Source organism: Artibeus jamaicensis, unplaced genomic scaffold (genome assembly GCF_021234435.1).
Source record: "Artibeus jamaicensis isolate MK-2021 breed Jamaican fruit bat unplaced genomic scaffold, CSHL_Jam_final contig_935, whole genome shotgun sequence".
NCBI classification, from domain to species: Eukaryota; Metazoa; Chordata; class Mammalia; order Chiroptera; family Phyllostomidae; genus Artibeus; species Artibeus jamaicensis.
This window is the reverse complement of record NW_026522016.1, coordinates 2362299-2385318: the sequence shown is the minus strand read 5'-3', so window position 1 is coordinate 2385318 and position 23020 is coordinate 2362299. Positions and strand designations below refer to the sequence as shown.

The window sequence follows — 23020 nt, the reverse complement described above, 5'->3', positions numbered from 1 at the left end:
GTCACTGATCCAGGGTGTTTCTTGTTTGGCTTTGAGCTGAGTTCAGCAACAGGTCAGCAACTTAACAATAGTTCCATGAATTGACACCTGAGATATTGCATAGGTGCCATTTCCTCAAAGGCATCCTAACTTCATTGAAATGATTCCTTAGCAAAGCTTATTCCATTTTTTCTCCATTATCATAACCCCAAAGAGGAGCTACTGAAACATATATACTAGGGTTTGAATTCGTTTTTAGAAGAGACATGATTGGTGTTCTGGGATTGAATTACATGAAACAGAAGTCGTAAGTCAAGAGTGAGGACTTCACGAGGACAGTCTGGTGTAGCAGATTCCTTCCATTCAAGCTCTTCTCACGGGCTTTAGGCCCTGGGACACAAGGAGGTGAGGCTGAGCCTGCACAGGCCAGAAGGGAAGAGACTCAGCACCAAGGCACCTGTAGCTTCCGTGTTGATGATACAGAGATCTTGGTTGGGTTATAAAGCTACCTTTGCATTATTTATAAAGGAAGTATGTACAAGTCAAATCATTAGTGAAACGAAAAGAAAAAATGTTCAGCCATTATAATGACAAAAATTGTGCAAGTGACCTTTTAGCAAATTAACTGAATGCTACTAATTAAAAATGAGTTTTATCACGTTACTCAAAAAAAGCTCAGATGACATTTAACACAAAAAACATGCTATTCAAATTATTATATGCACTTAAAAATGACAGTGTTTCATTGCATTTTTATAGTATAATTATACTTAGCTCTTTAGAAGAAAAATATCATTCTCTAAATTCTTAAATATTCTATTTTTACTTTTAAAACATAAATGTTTTAGCAGAAGTGCTTATACTTACTAAGGATAGGATTAAATTCAGTTAAAGGTGAGTTGCCACTGTTCTGTATTTTATCTTTAATTAGTTTTCCCTCCCTCTTTTCTATTTTCCTGCTCTCTGAGAACAGGCACCAAACTGTTTACATGTGCAGACACACACAGATCCAGGTGGATGTAGACACTGGGCAGACTGAAGCAATGGCTGTGATTTTCCTTTTCACAATGACCTGGTTATTTAAACTGATATTTAAAATCAAAGGAAAACTTAGGCTCAATCTTTCTGTCATTTACATCAATCTCTCTCTCTTCCTCTTTTTTATTCCTCATGAAAGGACTGTTGGCTTTAAAATGATCCATCTAACATCTGCAATTGACAAAATTTTAAGAATCTGATTTTAAATTTTACTGTTTTGTGCCTTTTTGTTGCGTCCCTGTTTTGGCGCCAGATGTAGCAGACCCTGTCCAGCAGAGTGTACCTGTTGTGGTTTACAATGAGAATCATTCACAGGCGACAACAACCCTGTGTGGAAAAAGGGAACAGGCACGACTACTCTCTCAAGGGGAGAGTGCCTATGGTGCCTCGGCCACTCCCTCAAGAGGGGAGAGCCACGACCCTTGCCTAGACAGGTTTTTATTGTTTTCCTTGTGTCTTACATCATAGAAAGATTTATTATCTGTCACATAGAATATTATTGTCTACATTCTAGGTACAATCAAGGAAATGAAAATAACATGCAGAGGGGAATGGCAATGAGCTGATTAACTGTCCTTGGGAAAACTCATACAGACTTTGGAAATTACCTTGAAGTTAGACAATACACATTTGTTGTTTTAGACCAGGGTGATGGAGTTTTAGCAAGAGCAAGCCATAACAGTCTGTATGCATTTTCTTGGCCTGATTCCCACGGGAAAACTCGGTTTGAAGGTCTGGCTCCTGCCCACCACTTCCCATCTGTAGGTTTTCCGTACAGAGCTGAGTCACATTTACCAGGCCAACACAAACTGGTCCCCTACATTTTTTTATAGATCGTTGTTGCATACAATATGCCTCCTTATGTGGATCTGCAATTAAATGTATTACTAAGCCCCCTACTTGATGGTCTAATGCAAAGATACGAGCACAAACACCAAATGAGTACTTTCCTATGAAACTGATCTCATAGAAATAAGAGAGTTTAAACTAACAGTGGGAGAATGATGGGGGACACAAGTGTTAGAGAAAATCTTGGTTTCAGGTAATAGCTAATAAACTTATTAATCAATGCATGTAAAAGCTATTGTTCCAGGAACTGAAAGTATGATGCCCCTGACTTCAGGAGACCATAAGCAGTTCCACCTCCGTGCTCAGGACTGCAAACAATCAAGATGGTATCTGAGCCATGGTACTCCAGGGTGGGTCACCCACCACCCAGGGCACAGATGAAAGAATGCTGCAGTTTTTTATCTGTTAACTTTTCCCCTGAATTCCCAACACTTTACTTACACTTTTATTTTCCTTATAAGAAGGGTCAGTTTAATATGAAATTTAAGATGGTCTGTTAGGCAAACCTGCCATCTTCTCAGATCACCGGCCATCTGAATCAAGCTCCCATAAAGGCTCAAAACATTTTTTGGAATATAATTAATCATATTTTACTTTATAATTTTGGATCTTTATTCTTTCATAAATAAGAGTAAACATCTCAAAGACTGATGAAATTGGCTAAGGGTGGCTCCTAGATGCACATGATTATGAACACCCTCTCCTTTTTGTTTACAAACATTGAGAGATTATTTTATGAGTAAACTATAAAATTCTCTAAAGGGAATTGGTTTTATTTCTATTTTATTGGTTTTTAATGCTAGTTTTGTGTCAACTTGTGTTAGATTATGTGTCAGAAAACAAATCTTTTGATTTAGTGGCAATGGTGGCCTTTTTTTCCTATTTTATAGAAAGAGAATGAGGAGAGAGAAGGCAAGAGAAAAAGAAAAAGAGGGAAACATCAATTTATTGTTCTACTCCTTTATGCATTTATTGGTTGACTCCTGTATGTGCCCTGACTGGGAATCTATCCCTCAACCTTGGAGTAGCAGACAACTCCCTAACCACCTGAGCTACCGGGCAGGGCAATAGTAAGCTTTTTGATGTATCATTTCTTCAGGTTACTCCACTGCAATCCCACTGGTTATACACTGCCTGAACAGAGGAGTAGATTCTTTTTTTCAATTTACTGACATTATTTTAAGAGCTTAAGTTTTTCCTGGATTTTAGAAAGTAAATCTTGACACTGTACAGAGTCCACTGATAACCAATATGTACCAATACTTAACCAAATTTTCTCATTGTTATGACTAGCATTTTGGCCACATTTCTTTTCCCTCTTTCACCCAAGTAGTGCCACACTGTCGTTCTCACCAATAGCGTGTAAGTAGAAGTGGCACACGTCAGTTTCTGGAGGCATAAGTAAAGAGCAGGTGAGCTTTTCCATGCTCTTTCCCTTTCCTCATCTGTCACTAAAAAAGAGAGAATTAAGGGACATAGAAGAAACAAAGGTACAGGCAGGAAGGAACCCAGGTCACCAGATTAGTCTATGAAGCACAGAGACCCCTTTCCTGACTAGCTGATAAGTGATGTTAGCAAGAAATAAAACCTTATTATAAGCTTCAGGATATAGAGGGATTTTACAACAGGGAAGTCAAAAATAAAACAAGGAAGAGTGCAAGTACTGCATAAAATTAGAAATAATTTCACATAACATGCTGTATTAAATAGAAGATACTTAGCAAAAAAATTTAAGTATGTATTTTCTGCATTTCAAACACTACCAAGGGCTCTTATTCTGATATTTCAGCATTCTTCGTCATACAGGTTGGAGCTTTTTATGTGCATTGAATAGCTTTCTGCATTATTACCTTTATATTACAATTGTCGAAGAACAAATTAAAGAAAAAAGACCTGGAACAAACTACAAATCAATAAACAAAGAACTGAGATTTCAAAAAAGAAGAGAGGTACTACACAAATATTTCAGATCATGGGTGTGTTAAAAGAATGAGTGACTTAGTAGCTGAAACTAATTTCTCCCAAATCAATTCACAAGCAGTGATCTTAATATAGTTATGCACCACGTAACATTTCAGTCAGCTTCAGACTGCATATACAATGGCGGTCCCATAAGATTATAATGGAGCTGAATATCCTGTGAGAATGGAAGGGTGTGTTGTTCAAGAGATTTTTCCTACTCTGGCAAGAGAAATATCTGTGGGTCTTGAAAATAGATCTCCTCTTACAGCAACTCAGTTCTGAGCACACAGATCAGGTAGTCACTGAATTGTTTCAGTGCAGAAGAGCTTGTCCACTCAGTGGTACATATTCAGAAGGTGCCACAGCCCTCCCAGATCTAGCTCGATGGTCTTCAGATTACACGGCTATAAATTCTTTGTTTAGGACCTACAACCCTATACAAGGACACAGGTCTGCAGGAGTCACCTTAACAAGTATTAGGTGCCACTGCCATTTTATCAAAAGCTTTCTCTGGCCATGAGGAGCCATCTGTCTCTGTGTTTCAGAAATATTTTAGGTTATAATGATGTAAAGCATAGGTAAGTTTTTTTTTTCTTCCATCAATTCAATGCCCACTAGATCCTTTTGTACCAGATAGAGTCAATGGAACCAAAAACAAATTGCCAAACTCAAAATAACTGAATCCTCAGTTCTGCACTTTACATGTTAAACACCCCTTTAAAAAAATACTGCAGCATTTCTTAATCTGACCCCTGCACCAGCATGCAACAGCCAAAACCACATTGTCATGGCCTTTCCCTGTGTTTCTTTATATCAGTAATATGATTTTTTAAAGATTTTATTTATTTTTAGACAGAGGAGAAGGGAGGGAGAAGAGAGAGAAAGAAACATTAATGTGGTTGCCCCTCGCACACTCCCCACTGGGAACCTGGCCCACAGCACAGGCATGTGCCCTGACTGGGAATTGAATTGGCAACACTTTGGTTTGCAGGCCAGCACTCACTCCATTGAGCTACACCAGCTGGGGCTCTAATCTGATTGCTTCTTCCTATACATACTCAGGCCATCTTTTATATTCTCCTGACACTCACTATTATGGTGATTTACACCTTATTCAGCCTATTTCTTCTTAATATTTCTAATCAATCCAGCCTACCTCTGTCTATAGAGTAGTTTTGACAGCTTTGATATTCTATTTTTTAACACTGTTGGGATTAAGCATATGGGGAGGGCTTGTAGAACAGCATTTATAAAGTCTACAGTAGTGTGCAATCATAATCTAGGACTTTGAATTCACTAACTACTCACTGACTCGCCAAAGGAAATTCCAGTCCTGCAAAGTCCATTTATTCATGGAAAGTGTCCAGTACAGGTATACTATTTTATATCATTTATATTATAGTAGTAATAGGCTATCTCATATAACTTAGATGTAGTAGGCTAACGATCTATTTCTCAGAACATGTCCCATCATAAGCAATGCATATCTATATATCAAACCATAATTGGTATCTTGACATCTTTGATAGTGGAATAAAGCCAAATTATCCTTTTAAAAGGTTTGCATTATTGTACCATATAACTAGTTCCTAATGAGTAAAAACATATTCTTTAACAAAATTTTACATGATTTAAAGCCTTAACATTAAAATTAAAAATAAAAATTCCCACCAAATTTTTTATGGTTACTTTAGACCTGATTATATAAAAATCAATCTCCCCTGGTTATTCCATTCTTCTTTAACTTTTCTAAGCAAATTTTAAAATGTTTACATACTCAAGTATATTAGTATATATTTTATGTGATTTACGTATATCACTTACTTCCTTACTTAGGCTTTTAGCTACAGTGGAAAGAATCCACAAGGCCACTTGTGTTTGCTGAAGCAGGTTCATCTTGATATCTCAAAAGACTTTCCAAGTGAAATGGATTCATGGGGGGCCTTTCCAACCCTCTGATCAGTGGGTGCAATGAACAACAATGGCTCATTGCTGTTCTGTCACAGTGTCCTGAGCATAGTCAGTTAAGTGCTCTATTCTTGGACATGTCCCTTCACAGTCTAAAGAGTATGAGCCACGCTCCTTGGGTGAGGCCTCTGTGGAGCTGCTGAGAGTTTGTGTTCTATGTTCTCAAATGTCCATAAGCTTTCATAAGAAATTCATATAGCCATTTTATGGAAGGAATATTATATTATTTTTAAGTTTAGTATACATTTCACTAATACTTTTAATTTTCCTTATCAAAATAATATTGCTATGTCACACTTTAGATATATGCAAATCCTTCTATTTTACCCCAGTGTGTCATACATGTTTAATACTCTATATGTGACATGTGGAAAATATTGCAAAGTTTATAACCATATTAATATTAAACCAGGTACTGATATTAATTTTTATTAATTTCTATTAATATTTAAGTGTACAAGTGTGAACTTTATAGGTCTGTAAGGACAGATTTTATTTTTATTTTTTTTTTCCCCACGCCCCGTGCCCTGGCGCGCCTGCCGGGCCACCCCAGCGCGGACAGATTTTAGATCACAGTTTTTGAGTTGATAATTACCTCAAAATTTGAATATGTAGTGATCATTTACTAGAACAGAGTACTTATATGGCATGTCACAGGCCTTAAGCATACAATGTTATTTATTTTTTAGAAAAACTCTATGAATAAGATATTATTATTTCTATTTTAAAAATATTTGAACCAAGTAATTTCCCAAGGTCACAGCATCTATAAATAGTGAAGCTGAAATCTAAACCATGGTTTTTGCTAACACTATATATCTCCCCAAATCCTTAGTTATATGAACCAAAATTTCTATTTAAATAATATGAATAACTTATAGCATAAATTATCATAAATCAGGCAATAAAAACACATTAATAAACATCACTAATCTACTATAATATTTGGTTTTGGGCAGTTTCATTCTTTCTATATGATTAGTCCCTGTCGACTTAATTTTTTCACAAACATGTCCTTTCTTATATTGTCTACTTTGGAGATAATAAATGGTAGGTGAGAAGGATGGAAGGAAATGTCTTGGCATTGTTACATGAACTAAGTTAGCTGTGGTGCCTCAGTAAATCAGAAAATTGAATTGAGGCAATGTTCATTACTTCTAGTGAACAATTGTATGTCAAAAAAGTGAACTTGCTCTTTGCCAACATGCTAGAAATCTGAACCATAACTGATCTATAGATGATGTCTATAAATGTTTACAGAAAAGTGCTCTTGTATCACCATTCTGGCTTCATCACTTCCAATATTATCTATTCTGAAAGTTTTTCTTGGTAAGTTTTGACCACAAATGATCCAGGTCTTCTCATTTCTGTGTCCTGTAGGTTAATAGTTATTTTTTTATTCTCACTACCAAGTATAAAGTAAATCTCAATTAAGAAATTGTTCAATAGGTATCTACAATATGTTTCTAGGGACCCAGAAGATAAATTAGAAAGAACTGCAGATCACCATTAACTTCAGAGGAGAACTGACTTGCCCAAAGTCACAGAGTAAGTTAGTGGCAGACTCGTTTTAATGTCACCTCTCCTAATGCTATATCATTGCTCTTGCTGTCACTAGAGCAAGAATAGCTTCACTTGTCTGTGAACTAGACAGTATGCTTTACTGAACACTTAATGGGAGAGAGCATTAAACTAACATTCTTTCTTCTTTCATAACAAGATTTGTGAAATAGAGCTTCCTCTACTGAACCCTTCTTGATTGAGCAGAAATGAATACAAATCGTCTTGCCCTACTTCTACTTCCAGAGGGCAGCTTGTATTTCCACAGTGTGAGAAGTCAAGGGAAGCTCAGCTAGGGCTGTGAATAAGTATAGTACCTGACACTATGACTACTGACTTCTCTGAGTACAGCTTCTTGAAAGAATTCAAAATATTTGGGGAGCAAAACTTTCTTCACTATGCCTTTTTTATACTGTTTACAAACACATTTATTATCTGATTTTTGGAGGCAAATCTTTGCATCAAGGAACATTGGGCTATTGTCTCTGGTGAAATACCTGACTCAGGTTGGCCATGGGAAAATATCTCACCATTTTGAAGAATATAAACATGTAAATATCAGCAATCACCAGTCTCAGACTCTAATTTTACAAATGGAGAAGGCAATTGCTCAGAGAGGAGAAAGATCTGTGCAAATAACCTCAGTTACGAGGAGAAGTTGGCATGTGACATTTTAACACTCAGCAGGTGTTACTTTTACTGCAGCATATTTCTTAATCATTATGTTAGTGTTCTATATATAACAAATACAACAAAATGTATATTAAAATGCAAATAACTTCACATTTCTATTAGTCTGCTGATTCATTTAGCACATATTAATTGTTTATCAACACCTTATCTGTAACATAACCTTTGAAGTTGAAACTTTTGGATTTGGATTTGAATCTCACGGTATTATAATATGTACAAAAGGGTTAAAAAAAAAACATAGATAGCCACAGACAAAAAATTCTACAGGGAAGTACACAAACCAGGTAAAAAAATTCCTATGTATAGCATACAAAATATATATAGGTATAATAAAATCTACCCTTTATTTAAAAAATAAAAATATATTTATTGAACATAAAGTACTATTTTTGTAAAATACATCATTATTTTGTATAATAAGGAAAAAAGAATAATATAATACCAGTAGAGCTATCTCACAATGCTAAGATGCAATCAATAACAGATATATTGATATTTCACAGATAATAAAATACAAAAAAATGTATTTTATAGAATTTATAAAATATGCTATATCCTTATTTAGTTATATGTAAAGTCAGATAAATAAACTGATAAAGCTGTAAAGTCAGATAAATAATCATGTACCATAGAACAGTGTTTGCTAATTTTATGGGTATAATGTCATTCAATACTCACAACTATCCTTTGAATTAGGTGATGTTTTTATTTTATTTTATAGATAAGGAGTTGAATCATAACATAAAATGTCTTTCCACGATCACATTCTTTCAATAAAAATATGAGTGCATGTTATTAATCATTTGTCTGGTGATCGCAATTCTGCTAGGTAGCTTCTGGTAAATCCTGTGCTGCCCTCAGATGCACAGTGAGTTGAGGTGTTAAGTGATGCACACCTGAGATAAGTCAACAATCTTAACAGTCTAGTCCAAGGTCATTCAGTCCATGATCATATACTGACTTTTTGTTCAATGCCTTTTTGTGACTAAAAAAAGGTGTGCTTATAATTTGTGTAAACCAAAGTAAACAAATAAAAATACTGAAACCAAAGATTTGCTTCAAAGGACTTAAACCCAACTGATCTCAATTTTCATGCCTTTACAAAAATAAGAAAAAAATAAAACTAAGCATGAATTCTTATATTTTTAATTTATTTAAAAAAAATTTAAGTATATTTTATTGATTCTGCTGTTATAGTTGTCTCAATTTTATTTCCTTTGCCCTCCTTCCACCCAGCAACCCACTTCCCTCTAGCAACCCCCCCTCCTTAGTTCATGTCCATGGGTCATACATGTAAGTTCTTTGGCTTCTCCCTTTCCTTTACTGTTCTTAACCTTTCCCTATGTATTTGTTCCTACCAGTTAAGCTTCTTGATCCCTACAGCATTTCCCCTTCCCCCCTCCCCCTCCAAGCTGATAACTCTCTAAATGATCCCCATACCTATGATTCTGTTCCTGATCTGGTTGTTTGCTTAGTTTGTTTTTGTTTTCATTTTTTTAGATTCAGTAGTTCATAGTTGTCATTGTAGAATAGTTGTCAATGTGTTTTTTTGTCATTTTAATGTTCATAGTTTTGATCTTCTTCTTTGTCTTAAGTAAGTCCCTTTAACATTTCATGAAATAACGGCTTGGAGATGATGAAGTATTTTAGCATTACCTTGTCTGGGAAACACTTCACCTGTCCTTCCATTCTAAAATGACACCTTTATTGGGCAATCTTGGTTGCAGGTCCTTGCTTTTCATCACTTTGAATACTTCTTGCCAGCCCCTTTTGCCTGCAAATTTTTTTTTTGAGACGTCAGTTGACAGTTTTATGAGAACTCCTTTGTGCATAACTCTGCTTTTTTCTTGGTGCTTGTAAGTTTCTCTCTTTATCTTTAACCCTTGGTGTTTTAATCTTGATGTGTCTTGGTGTGGTCCTCTTTGGGTCTAACTTGATTGGGACTCTTTAGTGCTTCCTGTAGTTGCATTTATTTTCTTCACCAAATTAGGGAAGTTTTCTCTCATAATTTTTTAATTAGGTTTCCAATTTCTTGCCCTTCCTCTTTTCTTTCTGGCACCACTAAGATGCAAATGTTGGACCTCTTGAACTTCTCCTAGAGGCTCTGAACACTATCCTTAGTTCTTAATTTTTTAAAGGTTTTATTTATTTTTAGAGAGAGAAGAAGAGAAGGAGAAAGAGAGGGAGAGAAACATCAATCTGTGGTTACCTCCTGTGTGCCCCATAATGTGGACCTGGCTCACAACCCAGGCATGTGCCCTGACTGGGAATCAAACCAGCAACCCTTTGATTTGCAGTCTGGTACTCAATCCACTGAGCTACACCAGCCAGAGCTATCCTCATTTTTTTTCTTCTTCTTGTTCTGATGCATTCTTTGCTTCCTTATGTTCCAAATCATTGATTTGATTCTTGGCTTCATCCACTTTACCATAGTTTCCCTGTAAATTGTTCTTTGTTTCAATTAGTGTATTCTTTGTTTCTGACTGGATCTTTTTTTTATGGTATTGAGGTCTTCAATAAGTTCCTTGAGCATCCTTATAACCAGTGTTTTGAACCCTGCATCTGATAGATTGCTTATCTCCATTTTGTTTAGCTCTTTTTCTGGTGTTTTTATCTGTTCTTTCATTTGGGTCATGTTTCTTTGTCTCTTTATTTTGGCAGCCTCCTTGTGTTTGTTTCTATATATTAGGTAGAGCTTCTTTGACTCCATGTCTTGGTTGTGTGGCCTAAGTAGTAGGTATCCTATAGGATCCAGTGGCACAGCCTCCCCCAGCTGGGTATTCAAGGTGTGCCTTTCATGTGGGCTGACTATACCCTCCTCTTGTAGTTGAGCCTTGGTTGTTGTTGGCAGATCAATGGCAGGAATTTTCCCAGGCCGCTCAGCTGCAAGGATTGACTATGATCACTTACCACCAACCTCTGCCCTCCATGGAAGATCAGCTGTGCGGGAGCAGTGTGGCAGTGCTGCAAAGTGGTCTGTAGCTGTCCACTTCGTGTGCGGACCCTGGGATATCCTGGGTGGTGCTGGCTAAGGTCAGCTCCAACCTGTGGTTAACCCAGGGCCACCATTTCTGAGCTATAATGCATTCTGAGAAGGCTGCTAGTTGTGCTGGGCTTCAAGATTCCCAGAAAAAGCTAAGCTATGAATCTAAGCCGGCTGTTGCTTGTACCCAGCCTGAAGCTCCCTGTGGCCAGTTGTTGCTTGTATAATAGGATTTATGAAGTTGTGAAGAATGAGCCCGTACCAGCCATTCACATGGAAAAGCAACTTGGATGGGTCTATAAATTGTATGGAACAGTCTCTTGGAATCTCCAAGGCAGGTAAAATATTTTAGCCAGGTTGATGGAGTCTCAAATATGGTACCAGCCTGCCAGCCCTGTGTCTCTGCAGAGGAAGGGCTCAGAAAAGGGAAAATAACCTCTGCTTTCCCCAATGCCAGACACTTCAGCCTCTCCTAGTATGCCATTGGTGCTCTTAAAGTTGCCACCCAGGTGCTGGGACTCAGAGGGACTGAGTCTGAGTAGATGAGTCCCTGTGTAGATGAGTCCCTGGAGTCCCTGGGACTCCAGAAGTGTCTTCCCCACTCAATCCCCACTGGTTCAAGCAGCCAGAAGTTGTGGAGATTTATCTTATTGGCATTGGACCCCTGGGCTGGGGGGCCTGTTGTGGGGCTGGGCCTGCTCATTCCTACAATATCCCTTCTGAATTTTTATCCACCACGTATAGGTGAGAGACCAGCCCATTCCATGTCTGCACCCTTCCTACCATTCTTGATGGATGTGGTTTCTGTAATTCTATAGTTGTCAGACTTGCATTCAACTCAATTTCTGAAGTTCTGAGTAATGGTTGTTCTATATTTTAGTTGTAATTTTGATATGGTTGTGCAAAGCAGCAAGCTGTGTGTACCTATACTGCCATCTTGATTGGAAGCGCCTCATATATTTTTAGTACATTATTTTTCCCTTTTGCTTCTACATTCCAGAAACGCTATAAAGTCAGTTAAAACTTGAAAATGAAAAGTTTCAATTATGCACAAGAGATATTCAAATCTCCTCATTTCAATGATTAGGTAATAGGAAGGTTTCTGATTTATTTTTGTTGTTGTTGTTTTTTCTAGTTTTCAGCAAGTTCAAGTTAATTGGGTTTGTGCACAACCTATCATTTCTGTGGTGTGTGTCAAAAAGAAAGAGAAAGAAAAAACAAAACAGAACAAAGGAAGAAAGAAAGAAATCAAACTAATATACATGTCAGAACATCATAGAGAATTCAAACAGAATTGGGAGCTCTGAACTAGGGAACATATTTACTGAAGCAGAAATTATCCTCTATGTGAACAAGCTTCCCCAAAATATCTTGGCATAAATGTGCTTGAACTCATTCAGAATACTCTCTGTGACATCTCCATGCTTTTCATATTTCTCAAACTATACTTCAAGCTGCCTTCATGGTATGACTATTTTATATTTGTTTGTGATATGCATTCAGAAATTTAAAACCTTATCAATATTTTAAGGTGCAATAATCAGCATTTAAAGTGATTAGTTGTTAATATTATATGTTTTTTAACAAATTTTATTTATTTACTTTTAGAGAAGGAAAGGGAGGGAGAAAGAGGGGGAGAAACATCAATGTGTGGTTGCTCCCAGAATGCCCCCCAGTGGGAATCCAGCCCACAAACTAGGCAAGTGCTCCAACTGGGAAATCAAACCAGCAACACTCTGGTTCGCAAGCCAGCATTCAAACCACTGATCAATATCAGTCAGGGCTGATGTTATATGGTTTTAATAGCTTTAAAATAAAAATGTTTCTAAACATCCATTAATTTTATATAAATATACCCTGTAATATAGTTCAAATACATTCATTCATCTTAGTTTAGTGACATAAATTATTCTGATTTCCATTTTCCTTGCCACCTAGGGATATTACAGAAATGGATTATAATAAGCTGAAAATTAATTGAGAACCTCAATCAGCTTATTCCAGAACAGGCCAGACATTCTCCAGGTAATTCTGTTGTGCTGTAAGGTTTAACAACCACTGAATTATACATAAAGAGTGATATCATGAAGGGTATTAATTAGTTAATTCAGATGTACTTTGTGGAATAAGACAGTATTACAACAAAGTCTCAGGAAAGTATGAAACCAGAATACAAGAAAAGATCATTGGGAGAACCTACAGATTTTTTCCTCTGTCCTCTGCTTCTTTCCATTTGTAACTACTATTCTATTCCCCTTTGATTTAGCCTGTATTGAAACAGAGCCACCAATACCTCTGAAGTTCATGGTTTAATCAAAATTACTCTGAAATTTCTCAGCTCCAATTATCAATTGATGAGAGAGTAAGGTTATCCATTACTGAGTCATCTACACACCCTTAAACCTCTCAGCTGTGACCTCACCTGGACTCATGTTTTGTGAGCAGGTTGCTCCCTCATGAGTATGGGTAGAAGATAGAGATGGTAAAAGGGAATATGGGCAGGCAACCCCAAAATGTTGAGCAAAAAAACAACCCACTAGATTTAATTTTAATGCACTAGCATCTAAGCTATGCACATAGTGGTAAATCAGGAGCTGGGGTATCTAGTTTAGCAAAAACACATGATTGTGTGAGTAGATCGTGAGGGCTTCTTCCTATGATTCTGAAGGGCCTATGTAAGTGAAGGACCACAAAACTTGTCTCAAGATTTAATCTAAATAAAGAATCATGAACCCTGTATCCCAACATATTTTAACAGATCTAAATGTTGCCCTCCTAGGACGTTCGATCCAAATCTACCTTGAGATAGAACAAAAACCAGTTATTTCAGAATTTTTAAAGAATAACACGTAACTGAAGGAAATATTGATATACCGACAAAATTTATCACATTTTCTTAAGGTGTATTTGTACTGTCTAGACTTATGGTCAGGAAGAGTACTTCGCTTTGCTAAATAATGCATTCTATTTGACTTCTGTACCAAATTTTGGTACAGAAGTGTTTCAAAAAAATTTAGTTTCTCTTTAAGTCACTTATCTTTGTCTCATATATTTTTTTATCTTGAGGAAACCACAACTTAAATGTTTTTTTTCACAGACATTTGTAAACTAGCGTGTGAGAAATACCACATACCATGGTCAAACCACTGTAAATGTTAAATTAGTGAATTATAACTGAGTTGTTTTCCATGTTCGATACTTTGTACTTTCTTTACTGCCTGGAGCTCCTCCACTCCAACTAAAACCCAAATATCCACATTCTATTCTTCAGCTATAGAATGCTCATCCAGGACCCACCCCAGAAAAATTATGTTCTGTTCCACAGTTCTCAGTGTTTTATACACCAGTATTATCCTTGGCATTTTGCCCTCATTTATCTCATCCTCTTGATGTAAGTAGAGGTTACCTAAATAAATGAGTCACACTTTTCTTTAAGGAATGAAAGATTAATAAGCAATCATTATGGTTGAAATTTTACCTAAAATTAGTTTATTTACAAATTAATTTCTATCTAGGACAAGTATAAAATGTGTGTTTAATGAATATTTTTTCAGAAGTTGATAAATGAATGTTTTTTAAATATTTTTTATTTTATTGAGAAAAGGGAATTTTACAGAGAAAAGGGAATATTTTAAAATAGTTTTGTATATATGATATATATGGCAAATTTTTAAGTATATTTTACTGATTATGCTATTACAGTTGACCCATATTTTCCTCCCCTTTATTTCCTTCAAACCTACAATCCCCCTCCCACCAGCATTCCTCCCCCGCGCTTAGTTCATATCCATGGGTCATATATATAATAAGTTCCTTGGCTTTTCCATTTTCTATACTATTCTTAACCTCCCCTTGTCTATTTTGTGCCTACCATTTATGTTTCTTATTCCCTGTACCTTTTCTCAGATTCCCCCATCATTGCCTCCCTGCCGATAACCCTCCATGTGATTTCCATTTCTGTGATTCTGTTCCTGTTCTAATTGCTTGCTTAGTTTGATTTTGTTTTTTCTTTATGTTCAGTTGGTGATAGTTGTGAGTTTGTTGTAATTTTACTGTTTATATTTTTGATCATCTTCTTTTTCTTAGATATGTCCTTTTAACATTTCATATCATGAGGGCTTGGTGATGATGAACTCTTTTAACTTGACCTTATTTGGGAAGCACTTGGTCTGCCCTTTCATTCTAAATAATAGCCTTGCTGGATAGAGTAATCTTGGATGTAAATCCTTGCCTTTCATGACTTCTAATACTTCTTTCCAACCACTTCTTGCCTGCAAGGTTTCTTTTGAGAAATCAGCTGATGGTCTTATGGGAACTCCTGTGTGGCTGTCTCCTTTTCACTTGCTGCTTTTAAGATTCTCTCCTTCTCTTTCATCTTGGGTAATGTAATTATGATGTGCCATGGTGTGTGCTTCTTAAGTCTAACTTCTTTAGGACTCTCTGAGCATCTTGGACTTCCTGAAAGTCTAGGTTCTTTGCCAGATTAGGGAAGTTCTCTTTCATTATGTTTTTATGTAAGTTTTCAATTTCTTGCTCTTCCTCTTCTCCTTCTGGCAACCCTATGATTCAAATGTTTAAAGTTGTCTCGGAGGTTCCTAAGCTTCTCCTCACTTTTCCAAATTATTGTTTCTTCATTCTGTTCTGGTTGGAGGTTTATTTCTTCCTTCTGCTCCAGGTCATTGATTGGAATCCTGGTTTCCTTATCTTCATTGTTGGTTCCCTGTATATTTTTCTTTATTTCAGTTTGTGTAGCCTTCATTTTTTCCTCCATTTTTGCAACTATACTCAAACATTTCTGAGCATGCTGGTTACCAGTGTTTTGAAGTTTGCATCTGACAGGTTGGCTATCTCTTCATTGCTTAGTTCTAATTTTCAAGTTTTGATCTGTTCTTTCATTTGGACCATATTTCTTTGTCTCAGCACAGCTGACACAATATTTTAAGGGGTGGAGCCTTAGGTATTTGTGAGGGCAGGACAACCCATTTTACTGAGTTGTGGCACTGTAGGTGGGGGAGGGGTCAGAAAGGGAACGATGCTGCTTGCTCGGCTCTTGGCTGACTTTTAGTTACTTCCCCTGCTCCCTACAAGCAACTTGGGCCCTTCAGATGCTGATTCCCCAGGTGGGTGGGTTTGTGTACATTCTAGGAATCTGTGTGTCTCTCCATCAAAGTCCTCTGTGCTATTTCACTTCCCAGTTGTTCCTCCCAGTTTACCCACACACAAATGTGGGATGACCTGGCCTGCCAGTTGCTGCCTTGCCACTCATCCTCTCTGCCCCGGCTGCCCATCTCCAACCCTCCTCCCCCCTCCTGGTCTAGATGAATGTTTCTTTTTTAAGTTCTTGGTCGTTGAACTTCTGTATAGTTTGCTTTTCTGGCAGTTCTGTGTTTTTGTTCTTTTTTTTTTTTTACAATAATAGGGGGGGTGGGGGGGGGTTTTTTTCTGTTTTTATTTTTTTTTTTTCCTACCTCCGCCTGTGGCTGGCTCCTACCCCCTTTTTTAAAATTTGTTGTTGTCCTTTTTTTGGTTGTTCAAGGAAGCAACGTGTATCTACCTACACCTCCATCTTGGCCAGAGGTCATGACTTATATTTTGATTCTCACTATATAGTATAGTTTCTTTTTTTATGCTTGGTTAAGTTTTTAGGACTTTTAAAAATCTATTTTTTATTTTTAAATTTTATTAATGTATGAATTCTATAAGCTTTTTAGTTCACTAAGTTTTGTTCATAGTCCTCTGGATCCATATATATATATTATATCATGTGATATATAATAAATCCTATTATCTTAAAAATATATTAAAATTAGGCTGGGCAAGAAAATAGAGAATCCTGTATCCACATAAGTCTAGCACCTAGTAACCAGCAAAAGTTGGATGCTCCTAGAGACAGAGCAAGTGCATGGAATTTTGAGTAAAAATTGCAGCAAAATAATGTTTTAAGAAAAGTAGCTTATGAATAGAAGCATAATATTAAAGTCTTAGCAATTTCAAGCTTGTGATAAAATTTTAAATGCTCCATTTTTAAAAAATGAATGTGTCTCTATATTAAAACAATGATGCTATTTAATAAATTGACAACATTTCTTGAATGACTGAATCCATGCTCTCTATTAGAACAAAAATAGTTCATCACCAGACTGTTGTACTGGATGTTGACACTTGTTCAATTTCTTCTATAGGTGGTTCCAGAATTCCTCTTTTATCAGTCAGTCTGCCAACAGGGGGAGTCTTCTCTCCTACCCCCATGTTCTCTAAGTCAATTCATAGTTCAAAGCCTACCGAGTAAGAGCCAGACCATGAGGAACTGGACAGAGAGTCAGCTATTCCCATAGTTTTCACTAGCAATGACCCATGGCAGCTATTAAGGGATGCCTATTGAAGTTACTGTTGTTATCACTTATTAATAGGCATTAAAGCATATTCAATATCAAAGCATATTCAGTATGAGATATAAACATATCTCTTTACTCACTGGCTTCTATTTCTGATCTTTGAAATAAGAAATTCAGTTAGTGCAAAATGTAGAATAGAGAAAATGAGAAAAATATCACTGCAGATTAGTACATATCAATTTTTTTAATGTTAAATTTACTTAATAAATATTTAATCAATATTATAGTTTTTAAAAATATTTATCTTTAGAGGGGAAGGGGAGGAAACAGGGGAAGAAACATCAATGTGTGGTTGCTTCTCGTGAGTCCCCTGCTGGGAACTGGCCCGCAACCCAGGCATGTGCCTTGACTGGGAATCGATCTGTGATCCTTTGGTTCATAGGCCCGGGCTCAATCCACTGAGCTACACCAGCCAGGACTCAATACTATACTTTTTATTCAAAAACTGCTATAATATTTAGAGACTTTAGTTCAAGAAATGATTAACCAATTAACCATGAAAATGTCTTACATATTTAGCCTGTTGCACATTATATAACGGAAGGAACCACTTGACAATTGAGGAAGAAAATCTTAGAGAACATTCCTAACCTTACTTATTACCTATTGAAAAACAAGTTGGCCTGTTTCTAGGCTGAACATTCTATTGAATATTGGTTTTAACAAAAATGTTAAATTTGTTTGGCTTGTTTGGAATGGAGGGGGTGTTTATTGCTTGTTTTGTTGTTGATTGGTTAGTTAGTTTTCATCAAAAACTTTGTTTCTTTGTGAAAGATAGAAATTTTATTTTCATTATTAGTATTGAAGGGGAATTACTTATACTGCTCATTTATTTTAAATTATGAGGGAAATTTGTATAGATTCGAAAACAATCAGTCACCACATGCCTTTGGTTATGTGTATTTGCAAAGAATCAGGCTGTGGGGTGTAACGCACACTGAAAGAATATCTCAGTTAAGGAGACTGACTAGTATGTGCACCTATTTCATCAAACACTGATAACTTGTTTTGTTTTCTTAAAGAGAGAATGAAGCCCATTTTAATCATGTTGCAGAAAGCAGTACCGAGATTTGCTTCAAATTCCTTTCCTCATATACCATGTCCCTGACACAACTTTGCAGTGTCGACTTAAGAAACATCAAACCTGTAGATAATTCCTATGATATTATTTGAGTCAAACTGATGCCAGTTGGTGGGAAGCAAATCTCAATTGATTGAGACAATTTTCTGGAGAATGGCACTTTTGCAGCTTATTTTTTATATTAAAATAACAGAAGGAGATATAAGGGAGATTTACATAAAATCAATTGGTGTTAGATTAAAGGGGTGAGAGAAGGCAAAGTGGGAAAACCTTTGGAATTGGATTAAAAGGCACAGTAGAGAAACACATACTTCTTTTACGTTGGTGGGTACAAGATAGCCAATAATTAACATTTATTTACAACACATAGAGATTGTAAGTATAAAACAAAATAACAGTGAGGGTACTTAGTCTCATCCTCTTGTGTGGCAAAAAACAATAGACAGACTCACTTAATGTAAAATTTAACTTTTATCAAGAAACTAACAGGTCTACTTTTACTCAGAAGTTTGTATGTTCAGACCATCCTTTGTGGACCTAATTTAGGTCTCTGAGTTTGTAAATCTTGCCATGCAGATCTCCCCTGAGCTGGTCAGGTTTACAAGGCAGCTCTGCTTTCATCCGCAGCAAGATAACTAGTCTGGTACCAGGATATGAATACCGTTCATTGGGAGTTCACTGATGAGCTTTTCACTTCCTACTCTGCACCTTATGACTGTAGAAAGGTATGATTTTTGATAGATAAGGTGACATTGGAGGATCAACACCACAAGAATAGAGAACCTACCAGCTCTGTTCTCTACTATCTGATCCATGATAAGTCTTGAATACTTTTTTTTTTAATTAAGGGTTGAATGACAATTAAAGAATTCCAAAGGTACTTAGATCACCTCTCAGGATTTCCCTATGTTTCTGTGGACTATACACTTGGAGGACAATCCTGCATCTCCAACCTCTCAAGCAGCCCAGCAGTCCAAGTCCAGTCCCCCATGAGAAGGGCCTATAAGGCCTGGATGAAAGGAACTCATGAATGCGGAGAAAATGCTTAATCTTTGGCAGTAGATTTGCATGTTGATGCAATAAGAGTCCTCTCCAAATCTAGCAATGTTTAAATTTTAATGTTAAAGGAATATGTCAGGTACTTATTTTAATTTTAAATAAAAGTGTCATATACAAGGGACAAGAATGCTGAAATTCTGACAAATTTAAAGTGTTAATATGTGAAGAATTATGGATGTTATACAGAAACTAAAAGCTTGAGCCCTGATTATTGTTCACTCTGTAAGTCTAACCAGATGACACACTTAAAATTATCATTGTAAAATGAGATTTTGCTACTATAGCTCCTTTTCATATGTAAAAATGTTCATCATTGTTTAGGCTGAAGTGAATGTCATATGAGTGTGTAATGTGTGATTAAGACAATGGTCATGAATTATCCAACATATTTTTAGATTCTTATTTATGATCTGTTCTTTTCACTTATTTCTCTTGAAGGAATGACATATTGTAGATATCGCATTTTTTACTCCCTCCTTAAAAAAAACAATGATGAAGTATCACAGTATGAGTGACACCATGTTAAAAATTACTAAGTTAACTAATAGATAAATAATGGAATTATGGAGGAGATTTTTTTCTTTTTTTTTTTTTTTTTTTTAATTTTAAATTTTATTTAGTTATTTTTCAAGTACAGTTTTTTGTCTATTTTTCCCATCCCAGCCTCCCCTGCCCCTTGCTCCCCACCTCCCTCCCATTTCCTCCCCCCCCCTTAGTTCTCGTCCCTGTGTCCTTCCTATTTGTTCCTCCAAATCCCTCCCCCTTTTTCCCCTTAACTTCTCTTCCTTCTCCCCTCTGGTCACTATCCCCTTGTTCTCTATTTCAGTGTCTTTGTTTTTTTGGGTTCTTTTTTTTCTGCTTACTTGTTTGTTTTGTTGTTTAGCTTCCTGTTAAAGGTGAGATCATATGGTATTTGTCTTTCAGCACCTGGCCTATTTCACTCAGCATAATGCTTTCCAGTTCCATCCATGTTGTTGCAAAGGGTAGTAGCTCCTTCTTTCTCTCTGCAGCATAGAATTCCAAACAAATTTGCCTTATAATACATTTAGAAAATATATCCTTATACACCAATAAAGCAAAATTATTTTGGCAATATAGTAGTGGCAGCAAAATAATATTTGAATCTTTAAAAAATGTTATTTATTTATTTTGGACAGATGGGGAGGGAGAAAAAGAAAGAGAAAAAGAAACACCAATGTGTGGTTGCCTCTCATGCACACCCCCCACTGGGGACCTGGCCTGCAACCCAGGCACGTGCCCTGACTAGAAATCAAACTGACAACCTTTTGGTTCATATGCCAGAGCTCAATCCACTGAGCCACACAATCCAGAGCATAATATTTGAATCTTTACAAACCCCATGCTTCAAAAAGACCAACCAGTGTAGCAAACAATCAAACTTATGAATTGATTGAGTCTGCTGAATACAAGATCAAAAGTAAGATTCAATTGTGTTTTGATACACTCACAATAAAGTATCAGAAATTGAATTTTTTAAATATTGTTTATAATTACAGAAAAAATATTGATAAATAATCTCACAAAAATGTCTAAAACCTCTATCCTAAAACCTATAAAATATTGCTGCAAAATTTTTAAAAATCAGAAATAGAGAAATATACCTTTTCCATGGATTAAGAGAATTAATATTGATATGATATACATTTTTTCCCAGATTGGACACTTCTGTAATGAAACTTCCAAGAGAAAACTTGTGAAAATACTTCTGTGACATTTCAATGAGTGAATATTTCTAAAACAGTCTACAAAAACATTTGTAAAAAGTATTTATAAAGTAGACATCATACAAGCTAAAAAGTCCTATCCACCAAAAGATCCCATTAAAAGAGCTAATAGGGAAACAATGAAAAGAAAATATTTAGAGTACATATGTCTGCAAAATACTTTCTAGAATATGTAAACAGCTTTACAAAGCAATAGAAAAAGAGCAACACTATAATAAAAGGCAAAAGATTTGTGCAGGAATTTTGTAAAAGCAGAATATCCAGATGGCTCATACAGATCAAGGTAGTGGTTATTTCTGGAGAAGAGGGACACAGGAGAAGTGACTTTTAGAGCTTTTAGAATATTTTAGAGTACAACTAATGTTAGTCGTTTGGGCTTACCAAGTCATAGGTTATGTTCTTAAGATTGTGTACTTGTGTGTCTATTATACTTAATAAAATACTTTAAAAATAAAAGCTACATTGAAATACAATTTCTCATTTTTGGAAGTTACAGAAGTCTATAGATATACTAGAGTGTTCTCTTGGAGAAACTCTGAAACCAAAACTCCATGTAATTTTAGTGGGAATGCAAAATATTATAACACCATTGGAAAATAATATGACAATAACTATCAAAATCGCATATGTAGTTTATATACATTTTACTTTTATAAAAATGTCTCCAAGTTCCATTGTTAAAAATATAAAAAGATAAATGCAGCCCTGGCTGGTGTAGCTCAGTGGATTGAGCGCGGGCCTGCCAACCACACAATCACAGTTCAATTCCCAGTCAAGGCACATGCCTGGGTTGCAGGCCAGTTCCCAACAGGGGACTCATGAGAGGCAACCATACATTGATATTTCTCTCCTTCTTCCCTTCCCTTCCCTTCCCCTCTAAAGAAGAATAAATAAAATCTTTTAAAAAAAGATACATGCACAAAGCTATGCATTATAGCTCTCTATATAATGAAAATCTTGGAACAACCTAAGTGCCCATCATGGGAATATTATGCATTCAATCAATTACTGGAGGAACTACCTTCTATAAAAGGAAAAAACAATCTCTATATATGACCATGAAGAGTGACTTCCAGGATATAATGTAAATTGTGTTTTGTTTATTTTTTTTCTTTTTTGTAGGTGTCAGGACCAATGATCACTAGCTGCCCAGGTACCAAAATTATTATGCTTTAGAAATCTGTTGATGCTGATTCTGCATGTAGAGCAATCAAACTGCCCTATGTGTGCCTCTCATAACAGAAACCATTTTTGTGTTTTGTTACATTTTTAATAAAGCATTGTGGAAAATATAATCATGCCATAACTTGAAAATGTAGATTTATAAGTGTATTTGCTTATATATGTTATAAGAAAAGAGAACTATAGGTAAAATTTCCTCCTGAACAGACAGCATGATTATCTGCATAGAAAATCTTTTAAAATCTACCAAAAAAGGTTATTAGAACTAATTGTTAAGTTGAGCAAGCTGACAAGGTGCAAAAACAATTTATAAAAATTAATGTTTACTATATAGGAGAGTTATAAAACTGCAAATAATCTTGATGTCCCTCAACTGGTTAATTTGTTTTAAAAAAAATGAGTGGCGATACATTTCTGTAATGAAATGCCAGAGGACAGTAGAAAATGTACTACTAATATATACAACAATGACTAATATCAAACGCATTCTGTTAACTGAAGGAACCGGCCTCAGTAGACTACATAA

General features: G+C 36.0%; 1 non-coding gene across 1 annotated transcript; it reads right to left on the bottom strand.

Moving 5' to 3' along the window:
* Window positions 1-22430: 22430 nt before the first annotated feature.
* On the bottom strand, window positions 22431-22565 carry LOC119057932 (U11 spliceosomal RNA). The gene has a single exon (XR_005084162.2). It is a non-coding gene; the product is annotated as a U11 spliceosomal RNA (small nuclear RNA).
* Window positions 22566-23020: the final 455 nt, after the last annotated feature.